This window comes from Pithys albifrons, chromosome 4, assembly GCF_047495875.1.
Source record: "Pithys albifrons albifrons isolate INPA30051 chromosome 4, PitAlb_v1, whole genome shotgun sequence".
Classification (NCBI taxonomy): Eukaryota; Metazoa; Chordata; class Aves; order Passeriformes; family Thamnophilidae; genus Pithys; species Pithys albifrons.
This window is the reverse complement of record NC_092461.1, coordinates 60668652-60680836: the sequence shown is the minus strand read 5'-3', so window position 1 is coordinate 60680836 and position 12185 is coordinate 60668652.

Here is a 12185-nt window from a genome sequence, read left to right as displayed (position 1 = left end):
GTAGTGTTGCAGATTATTCCAAGATCTACACACAGCTTCAGAACATGTCAACTTTTCCTACGTATTCGCACTTCTATGAGGGCAGACAGTTCTCAATTTTTTGTGATTTTAAAACAGTGAAAAATATAATCCTTTCAACCAGCCCAATATGTTACACACCAGAGGGTGCACAGTATTCTGGATAAGCAACCCCAGTAACACATGTATAAGCAGCAAGTCAACTCCCACACAGCAAGGTGTCACCTTACAGAACAAAATCACTGACCAGGAGATATTATAAGATAGCTTTGTGGTTGCACAGACCTGGGATGAGCAGAGACTGGACTAGACCCCACCACAATTTGTGAAACAAGGAGCCTTGGCCTTTTGTAAAGGCAATGATGCAGCACATGGGTCTGAACACAGCACAGTTCATGCCTGAAAACGCGCAAGCGGAAATTAAAGGCACTTGAGGTGGAAGCAAAACTCATTGAGCTTAAGTTTTAGCCTAAACTGTGAAGGTACTGGCATTTCAAAAACAACTAATAATGGTATTTAATAAGATGAGCCAATTGGTAGTATTGTGCAAATGGTGAACAGAAAGGAGGGGGCAAAAGTTCTGGGTAATGTCAAACATATTAGCATAGCCTGAAGTGCATTGAAAGACCAAGAACTAATTTTAAAGAAAAAATAATTAAGCACTTGGAGGTAAAAGGAAAATAGGATAAAATGCAATATTATGTTACCAGAGACCTATCTTGAAGTTTAGCCCAATATTATTCTTTAATAAAAATGGATTTTTAGACTAGAGAAATACAGTAGATCTATCTGGATTTCAGTAAAGTGTTTGATATGCTGCCACATAGGAAATTACTAGTTAAACTGAAATAAATGGGAATTAGAAGAAAAATTAAAAGGTGAGTAAAGAGCTGGCTAAAAAGAAAACAATAGGTTGTGCTTAAAAGGGAATTCTGAGGCTAAGGGGAAGTTACTTAAGGCATTCATAAATGATCTATGTTGGGCCAGTATTACTTTATATTTTCAGTAGAAAGCATTGACTGAGAAAGATAACAATGTTTTAAGAGTACCTGTTGATGACCCGGAATTGTGATTCTCTATGCTTGAGGGCCACACACACTTTTTCAGGAGAACCAACCTAGCTTGCATCCAGGACTTGTGAGACTACCTTTCCCAAGAAAAGTCTGGCACATGCAAGATAGTTGGCTATAGGCTCACATGTTTCTTCAGTGAAAGCAGAAGCCATCTCCCATCTCCCAGGGATATTGGCTCCTCCCCTGCCCATCACTGGGTACATGTTTAGCAGTCCAAAGCTCCTGACAGGGCATCATCTCATGGGGTAGTCTCATTACAAATCTCCCCAGGAACATTCTTAAGAGTTATAGAGCAGCATTAACGCAGAGCTGTGTCCACGACAACATGCCCAGACTCTCAGCAGGGCATATTAACTGCAGCACAGTGCGTGTAAAGGCTTTGACAGGGCTCCTGGGTCAGACCTGGTTTGTGGCTGCCCAGGTTGCCACTGTGACTCAGATGTAGACAAACTCCAAGAGGGTTTTGTTTGTTTAGCCTACCAAAATGCAGGATGAGAAGAAATTGAATTATATGGTAATTGCAGGACTGGAATTACAGTAAATTGTTTCCTTAAGTTAAAGGAAACTGGTTTTGATGCTCTTCTCAGTCCTAAGCTTCTAAGTCATGCCTAAGTGACTGTGTGGTACTTCTGGCAACAAAGTCTTGCCAGGATAGTCCATAGCCAAAGATTATACATCTAATTAATTCTTAAACATAGCTGGAGATGGACCTTCCTATCATCTTTCTGCAATTTTGTGATGTTGGAGGAGTCTCCAGGAGGGGAATTAAACTACTTGTGGTCTGGATAGAATAGACAGTAAGAAACAACATTGCCAAAAGTTAAGCACAACTTGCTGAGAGCAGTACAAGAAACAGTAAGGGAGTGGAATCTCTGCCTGAAATAAGGTGCAGACTTTTTGAAGGAGCCAGGAAAGCACCACTTTTGTAAAGAGTTCATGTGCTTCTCTTGTAAAAATAGGGAGTCATATATTGGGTTTCCATGGGAAGGTTTTGGTAGCAGGGGCGTTGCAGAGGTGACCTCTGTGAGAAGCTGCCAGAAACTTTTCATATGTGTGAAGGAGCCAATGCCAGCTGGCTCCAAGATGGACCTGCTACTGGTCAAGGTCAAGACCATTCGCAATGGTAGCAGCACCTCTGAGATAACATATTGAAAAGTGGGTGGAGGGGGAACTCTGCACTTGCAGCCAGAGAAGAGAGGAATGAGAACATGTGAAAGAAACAACTCTGTAGATTCCCAGGTCAGTGAGATGGAGGAGGTAGACATGGACCAGGCGTCAGAGAAGATATTCCCTGCAGCCTGTGGTGAAGACCATGGTGAGGCAGGCTGTCCTCTGCAGTCTATGCAAATCCATGATGGAGCATATTGGGACTGATGGCACTGTCTTCCCTAGTAACCATGTGATGGAGCCCTGCTTTCCTGAAGATGGTTGAACCCTGCCCATGGAAGTGGTGAATGAATTCTTTGTTTTGCTTTGCTTGTATGCACGACTTTTGATTTCCCTGTTAATCTGTCCTTACCTCCACCCTCTAGTATTCTCATTTTTACTCTTTCTATCATCTCCTTCATTCCAGGTGACAGAATGAGAGTGGCTGTGGTGTTAAGTTGCCAACTGGGGTCAAACCATGACAAAAGTAAAACCCAAGAAGAAGGAGGGGAGGGACAGTGTTTTTAAGATCTGTGTGTTTGTTTGTTTCTCATTATCCTACTCTAATTTGATTGGAAATTCATTACATAATTTCCCCCAGTGCTGTTTGCTTTGCTCAAGACTGTAATTGCTAAGTGATTTCTCCTGTGCTTATCTTGACCCATGAAGGTTTAGTTCTATTTTCTCTCCCCTGTCCAGCTGAGGAAAGGAGTGATAGAGCAACTTTGGTGAGCACCTGGCAACCAGACAGGGCCAACCCATTGCGAGGCAACAGATAGAGATGGTCAGACTTGTGTTTTGGGGAAACTCAAGGCTTCTAATGTGGAAAGTGTGAGTCTGCCTAGGAAATGTCCATGTTATACTCACAGATGATGATGGAGCTGACACAGGTTATCTCCGTCTTTCACAGAAGCTGGACTTGTTTGAAATGACCAGTTGCTCAGATTTTAGATTTAGCAATGAGTGTCCTTTTCATGAAGTGAGAAAAAGCAAGCAGGCTAGAACTGAATGATCCACACATACCAAAGGGGTGATAAAGGATTCTTAAGCAATTGGGTTTTTACCTTTGTTTGCTTTGTGAGATTTTACAGTCAGCTATGAGACTATAATCTTGGCAGAGGATGAAGAGTCTAATGGTGTAGATGTCAGCTGACCCACTGGTAGAGTAAATTTAAAATAAAGGAAATAGAATAGCTTATTTAGTAAGAATAGAATTTGCTGATGCTTAAAGATGTATGACGTTTCTGGTTTCATGTTGTACACTTCAAAGTGTTTGGGTCATGTAAGGTTTTATTTCTGTGGAGCAGTGTTGCGCAAGCAGGTGCTCTAAAGAAGTATCCTTTCCAATGCAGCCAGAGCAGGCTGCCAGAGCAAATGAACTGCACACAGCCCTAGTATGCTGCTTCCTACAAAGGGAGGGTGGTAGAGAGTGTGGGGAAGCAGCTGGACAGACCTTTTGTGCATGTCAGTGGATGACAGGTAGCAACTGAACTTTAAATGCTGGGCAGGCTTTGGTCAGAAACTTGTCAGCTTTCCTAGTCAGTCCCTTCCCTGCCTCCTTAAGAGGCATCTAAAGGATGAACTGAGGACTGGGGAGCCCCAGGGTTTCCAGTCAGCTATAATAACTGTTTATCCTGAGTGCAGGGATCTCTGTGGCCTGGAAATGGGAACCCTCTGATGAGTTTCCTAATGCCACTTTGAAGCAATTTTACTGCAAGAATAACCTCAGGCTGAAGGTCCCAGGCCCACTGAGTTCCACGGCTCTGTTTGAGCTGCTCTGGGGCTGGTGTTGTAGGAACCCTGGCCAGTGCAGACTGCAATTACCACAGTAAGAGCATGCTGGTTACGCAGAAGCCCTACACTAACCCATCTTAGACTAGTATTCAGTAATGCACAGCTGTTACTATTAACAATAAATGTGTTTAACCCAGTTGGTGACTGCCAGGGATCTTAGGAAACACATTTCATTTTGGAAATACTTTGTATTTAAGAATTTCTGAAACTAAATATGGCTGGACTTCAGTTCTGTGAAAATTTTCCAGTGTTTGGCTTTTCCTCCAAAAGCAAGATGAAAAGTATTTTGGTAATTTGGAAATTAACACAGAATGGAAATTCATCTCCCTGGCCAGCTCTATTTATGAACTCATTAATTCAAGTACTCATCTACCAACAAAAGGCTTCCTAGCTTTTAATTAAATTGGAAGTCTATGCTTTAGTGTTGTCCCTCTGGTTTTGTTTCCAGAACCTATTTGAGACTCTTTCTACCTTTCCTTATTGTTGGTTATGATGGCACTTGGAAAGCATTAAGAAATTGTTAGAATGCCAAAGAGTTTATTTTCTTTTCAGATTATATATGATATTTGAAGAATAACCTTTTAGCTAGCAATCCCTTCTCTTCTCTGAGGAGACCATTTATTTTGATTGAATTATTAAAAAAAACAAAAAAACAAACCCAAAGCCAGAGTAAACAGAAAAGCTGAATGCCTCTTTTCTAGATGTTCCCCATCAACGTGATCTTTCTCTCAGACTGTTTTACATGGTGATGCAGAAAAGGGCCACTCTTCATTCACTGCTTAATATTAGGCCTCCAGATTTGAAAAGCTTGGCCTGCAGTCATGGGTATTCATTGTTTGTGCACCTTTCAGAAGACAAGTCTGATTGTCTTACTTTTCTTTTGAGTCATTATTCTCTGTGCTTTGTTTTTGCCAAATGTCAAAATATAGCTGATTCTCTGCTTCAGGGATATATTATACTAAGTGCACTGGAAAAAAAACATTGGCAAATGATATAATACTCTGGAAAAGAGAAAGAGATTTGGATGGTGCTGGGGGACAAAAAAGAAAAAAAAGGAAAAAGTGACCTTGCATCATACAGCTGGCAAATTTTGTCAAGCCAACAGCCAATCAGACTTAATATGCCTTTACTCTCAATAAACCTGCAGCATTGCTATTATAGTTTCACTACACTGTTTATGAAAAGCTAAGCTAGTCTGGAAGGCATTATATAAAAGACAATTGTAGGAAAAAGGGAAAAAACCCCCGTAATCAATGACAGTGCTTGTCTGAAACCTGATTTTTTAATGTCTATTAGAATTCCTAAAAGTAAATACTGAATAATGGAGAGAATGTGTTACCTCCTGATTTTAAAACAATAATACACTTTCTACTACAGCAGCTACTAAATTTAGTGACTACCTCATCTATGTATCTATATAGGAAAAGAGCAAGGATGCTTAGGATACATAATGCCTTTGCACATGTTCCACTTCAAAAGCTACTGAGGGCTGGCATTTCTAGTCTGAAGTAACCAGCTATTCCTTGCTTCAGAATAAGATTTTCAAGGCAGCCTGCTGCAGTGCTGCAGTCATACTGGGGCCATACTCACTCTTCATGACTAAAATTCAGCATTCCTGCCACCATCATGCAGAGGATTCATGTGGAGAAGTAGCAATGGTCAAGATGGGGTCCTTGCCTGTATTTTCACGCATGTACACACACAGAGTCACTGAGGATATATGTCCTCTCTCATGCCTGGGGTTTGCAAATGTGGATGGCAGTCTTTCAACCACACCTTTTGCCATCTTGCTGCATATCCCATTCTCTCCTGGTGTGTACAAGTACAGATAGCCCTGCAGGGCAATGGGTCTTTTGGCACACCTAAACTTTGTCATGAAGTACGTCTCAGGACAGCATGGTTGCTGAGTCTGCCATGAACTGGAAACAAGTTCTGGGGATGTCGATTACTGGTACTACTGTACTGCTTCTGACACAGATGCATCTTTACAGAGGGCTGATGGGCTCAGGTGCCTTTGCATTGTATGCAACTGCTCTGTGTACATGTACCTCAGAATAAATGGAGACTTTTCTGTCTCAGAGCTGTTCTCAGGTTGAGATCTTTAAATTTAGGGTGAAGTAAAACTATATTCTTTTTTTGTTGACTGAGGACCATAACTTTCCATCTACCTGTGACATTTAAATTCAAAGTATCTAAAATGAGTTAAACAGTAACACAACCACGTGGAGTTTTTGCCATTTCTCCTTCAGTTGACTACTTGTGATTAAAGTCCTACAAAGACTAACATTTTTCTAATCTTTAATGTATCTAGGCTGCATTTTTGAAAGTTCAAAATCACACTAAAGCTTAAAGTTCACTGTTTTTCAGTTAAATGCAGATGCCTAAAGGAGTTAGGGGGATTAGACTTTTAAATTTCACAATTACTTTCTAGACTAGTACTCTAGCCCTGGGTTTTCCACACATCTGTAGGAAATACAAACCAGGCCTGTTGACCCAACTTGATCCCTGGAAGCAGGAATACAAATGGGACTTTAATCATTACACATCTTTTCAAAGGCTGAGTGTGAGTTCGTTTATTGGCTTATGAGGTGATGGACAGAGTCCACTAGATTTTCCCTGTGCTGGCTGAGCTACCACATCATAGTATTGATGTGGAATTAGCATGTAAGTGCAGAGTGAACTGGGTTTGCTTAAATACACATGCACACATCTGTGGTTTTGTTTGATTCCTACCCCTGGCTGTAACAATTACTTGTTAAATGTTGTCATCTACCCAGCATAAAACATCCTACTTGCTTCTGGAATCTTGCTGTTTTATCGAGTTTCTAGTTTTTACAAGTAGAACAGACCACAGAAAATCAGAACTGTCCCAGTGGTATTGTTCTGGAAACCATCAAGGGCTCTAAAGGCAATGCAGTTCAAACACATGGGCAAGTGTCTTCAGGACAGAAAAAGAAATGCTAGTGTGAATTTAGATCATCAGTGCCTTTGAAAATCTATTCCTTTTAGCTGCAGCCTTTTTTGCAAGATTTGTGGACCATTTTGCCCAGCTGTTGGTTATGAACAATCACTGGGTAAAAAAAAGAATCCCCCATGCCATCTTCTACAATGTGCTCCAGCCAGGACCATTCTTTGAGGCAGCCCCGGGGTGTAAGGTAAGATGTCAGTGAGGAAGTTTGCCCTGTTCTCAACCCATTTAAGAAAACATTTGCATCACACAACTTGTAGTATTGGAAAGAGAAACACTTGAACAGATTGTACATTTGTCCTAAAGCAGAGCCTGTATTTTACAACATCTGATTTAGCCACTGGAGGTCAGTGTTTTGGAGCAGAATGGATATTACTCTGTTTGGTAATCCTCTGTTACAGCCACGAGGACGGGAAGCACTGTACCAGATCTTTCCATGCGTCACTGTGGTGTTTAATTTGTGTCATCTTGGCTGGATGTGGAAATATAAATACATTCAACAGCAGTCAAGGGGTTATATCTTTGAATAGTGTGAGAACAGCTGCAAAGATCATAGTTATTACTTACAGTGTATATTGTGGAGTGCAACTGTGCTGTAGTGTGCTAGATACTCCTTACTGACATCACTAATGATGTGACACAAGGGCAAAACATTAGCAAAGCCAATAGGAATAATTGCCTAATAGTACATCATGCTTCATTTACATCTATGAGACCAGCTCTCGCAGCTTTGGCTCTTCTGCTTGCATGGTTGCCACTGGCCTCCCCGGTCCCTCAGTCCCTTTCCCTCCTGTTGGTGCTGAGAACATGGGGTAGGTGGGAAAGGAGGTGCATGTACATATTCTGTGTTCCTTTATTTTCTTCCATGTTGCTGGGATCAGGAGGCTCTCCAAAAAAAGGTAACTAATAGTGTACCACACCAATGGCCAGTAACTAGAAGTATATCCAAGAGGCCAATACTGACACTATTTAACAACTTCATTAACTATACAGGTAGTGGAACAGAGTGCACTTTTTGCAGATGACCTGTGAGAAGTAGCTGATATGCCAGAGGACCATGCTGTCATTCATAGGCACCTCAACAGACTGGAGAAGTGGAGTGAAAGGAACCTCATGAAGTTCATCAATGATAAATGCCACATCCTGCACCTAAGGAGGAACAACCCTGTATACCAGTAGAGGCTGGGGAGTACCCAGCTGGAAAGTACCTTTGCAGGATAGACCCTGGAGATCCAGGTGGACACCAAGTTGAGCATGAGCCAGCAGTGTGCCCTTGAGGCAAAGAAGGCTAATGATGTCTTTGGCTACAGTAGGAATATTGTTGCCAGCAGGATAAGAGATGTCTTCTTCCCCATCTCCTCACCACTGTTGAGGTCACAGCTGGAGTACTGGGTCCAGTTCTGAGTTACTCAGTTCAACAGAGATATGGACATACTGGAGAGAGTCCAGGGAAGGACCATGGACACAGAACTAGAACATCTCTCCTACGAAGAGAGGTTGAGAGAGCTGGGACTGTCCAGTGTGGAGAAGAGAAGACTCAGGGGGTCTCATCAATGGCTGTAAATGTCTGAAGGAAGAGTCAAAGAGGACAGGGCCAGGCTCATTTCATTGGTGTGTAGTTCCAGGGCCAGAGCCAATGCACACACACTGAAACACAGTAGGTACCATTTGAATACCAGGAAACACTTTTTTTTACTGTGAGGGTGGCCGTGCACTGATAAAAGTTTCCCAGGGAAGTTGTGGAATCTCCATCTCTGGAAGTATTAAAAAACTGCCTGGATATGGATCTGGGCAATCAGCTCTGGGTGTCCCTGCTTGAGCAACGGATAAGATCAGATGCCTTCCAGCAGTCCTTTCCCATCTCAGCTGTTCTGTGATTCTGTGAAAAAGCCTCACTTTTCTCCTCCTGTCCTCTCTTCATTTCTTCATCTGTCTGCTGAGCTGACCTATGATCTCTGTTAGTGGGGACACAGGTAAAGTCTACGAGTGCTGTGAGGCAATATGTAGACAGAAGTGCTTCATCTCTTATATACTTAGCAGAACAAAACTGACTGCAGTCAGATGTTTGGTCCAGAGACCTGCCTGTCCTGATCCTCATAGACGTATATTCTTATAGCATCAGGTTCTCTTGCTTCTTTGCCATCCAGGAGAGGCCAGACTGGATGGAAACAGTGGATGCTAGAGAAGCAAATGGTACAGAAAGACAGCCTCGACCTCTAGTTCCTTGCAGGTATCTCCTAGTCCCTCTATGGCACCGATACCATCTTCCTTGCCCCAGCTGGCGCTCTGCTAATCTTTCTCAGCCTATGCTGCTCCACTCAAGAACGCATTTTGTCATTCCCACAAATTTATATCACTGTCAGCTATGAGGAAAAACAGGTAACTTTAGACCTCTCTGTCAAGGCAGCACAATTCATGTCTAGGAAGTCTTCACTGGGCTTTTTTCATTATTACCATCCTACCAATCATAAATAAAACCACACCTGAGACATGCAGCCAAATTCTGCTCAGATATTCACTGGTTCAAATCTTGAATATATAATAAATTGATTGAACTAATTCCTGATTTATTGTGTCTTAGGAGAGAAAAGGATTTGGCTTGTTTGTAGAGTTTATAATTCAAATACATTTTCTATTAAATACATAGATATAGGGAATGGAAAATCATGCTAGTGGAAACCAGCCAGCCTATTCCTGGCAATATTTTAAATTGTATGAATAGGTGTGCCAACCTCCACTTTTTCTTTTGTCTTTCAAATGGACTGTTTACAGCTATAAGTATATGTAGTTTGTCTCACTATTTTCAATTTCTTAGGAAAAAGAGTTTTGCCTTACAAAACTTAATTTCTGGTAGCTGAAAAGCATGGATAGTATTATTTTGTTTTAAAAGAGTGACAAAATCCAAAATAACTTAGGAAAAGTCAGATTTGTGGTAGATCATCTTTCCTGCTGAAAGATTTTCACTGAAAGAAAACAAGTCACTCAGAAAACTGCCCAATTCACCCCTCTGCCAACATGAGGATATTTTGAAGGGCTTCTGACGAAGTGGATATTTAATTCCTGCTTGCCAAAGCAAAGATGACTTCTGTGGTACCACAGAAGAGTCAACAGTATCAGGGCTGAGGAGAGTTAGGCTTCATCATGCTTTTTTGTTATTCTACATCTAGAGAGGTATAAGCACATGACCACCTTCATCCTGGAGTTTAATTTAAGTCAAAAAATAAAAGACAAACTCTTGCAGTACAATTTCAAAAACCCTTTCCTGAGAGTATCCTGCCCAAGAAGTGTTCACTGCCTTTCTCTTTTTTTCCCAGGGCCAATTTTTTTAGCAATTCTCTAGCTGTTTGCATGACCTTTTTGTTGGGCTCTCTCACAATGGCTTCCATCTGTTTCTGTATTTCATGTACTTCATTAAATAACACCCACTGAAACATCCTATGAGTCATTAGCTTATTGTGTCATGGGTCTTGCATGTGGACTGCATTTAGGTGGTGGCTCCCACAGTTTAATGTTCTGAACTTCAGTAAGAACTTCACATCTTTCCTCATTGAATTATGGCTGCCAGCACGCAGAGTTTCTCCCCAAACACATCACAACAGCATGTTGCTGCTAGTGGCAGACAATGGAGGCTGTTTAAGGGCTCACATATGCATCTTCACAGAGCTCTGGAGCTTCTTTCATTCCTGCCCTTGAAAAGTGTCAAACGTTTATAGTAAAAGACAATTATAGGAATGGGTTAGTTGGACTGCAAAATGAGTTGCACCAATTATGGCAGGATAAGAGGAAAGGTCTAATTCACTAATCCAGGTATTCATGGCTGCATTATCATATGAACTCTAGTGCAGGAACTTCTACAATATCCTACTGGGGGTGTCATGTATGAAGTGCATTGTTCCAAGAAAAAGAGGTCGAAGCAGAATACAGAATAGTGTAAGAAGCAAGCTACCCATGTGATAGCAGTTACGGCTCTGTCAGGTGGGGATACATAAAGATAAGAATTATTCCAGGTCCAGAGAAGGGTATTTATATACACTCCACAGGAAGACAATTTGAGGTGCAACTATAGGAAACTCTCAGTATGATAGGGAGGATTGAATATTTTGTAAGCTTTCTCTGGCTTAGTAGAATGAACTACAGCATTAGGTTGGAGCTGAACTGAGCATGCCTTCTGGCAGGATCTCAAATCTGTAGTATAGTCCAAATGCATATGAGAGCCATGGCTTTTCCTTTCTCCATAGGTCCTGGCACAGGGTGAGCCTGCAAGTTACCTCTGCCACAGGTGTTCTCACAGAGATTGTATGGATTGGCTTGAGATTTGTGAAGTTCCTCAGAGCATGAAGGTGAAGTAGAGAAGGAAGAGGCAAAGGAGCAAACCTCCTACTAAAGGCATGAGCTGTGATGGATCTGCAGTCATGGCCACCAGCAGAAGGCAACAGCTCATCAGTTGTGCAAAGGTGTGCAAAAGAAAAGTATCATTGAACTGAAAGCCCCATTTAGTGCTGAAAATGACAATTGCCATATTGTACTCATTATAAGCTTCTAGGTGACTGGGTACCAGATTCCTCAGTTAAAACTTTTATGGAAGCTTTTACAACTTGTGTTTTTGACTTTTTCAGATTCTTTCTTTTTTTCATCTCCCCATTTAAATGCCTGTGCTCTTAAGTACAGGGCATCCAGAATGATGTGGCTAGACTGGTCTTTTCTTCAGAAATTTTTTCACCCCTGTCCTATGTCACCTTCACTGGCTTCCTTTCCATCATCAAATTAAAATGTAAGTTACATTCCTGAGGGCTGATTTTTTTTCATCATATCAGATTTAGGCTTGCGTAGCAAACTGGCTTTATTAGAATTGACTGTGATTTAAAGATGGAGAATCAGATCCCTTGTTTTTAAAGCTGCATATTCTTAAGTTATCTGTATTTCTTTTCTGCTTCTTTTCCATAACTGTGTATTATTTACTTCATTTGCTATCCTGTCAAACAATCTTTTTCATTTGACTCACTGCCTTGCCTTCAATATGACATTACAAAAATGTCCTTTAAAGTTTGTGATTGAACCTATGCACAACCAGAAGAAAAATGACAAAACAAAGAATGTCTCCAAGAAAGGGGAGGTTTGACTTGGTTCTTCCCACCCTACATAGCAGGAGCTGAAGGTCTCCAGTCCTAGACAACTGGATTGTTTCT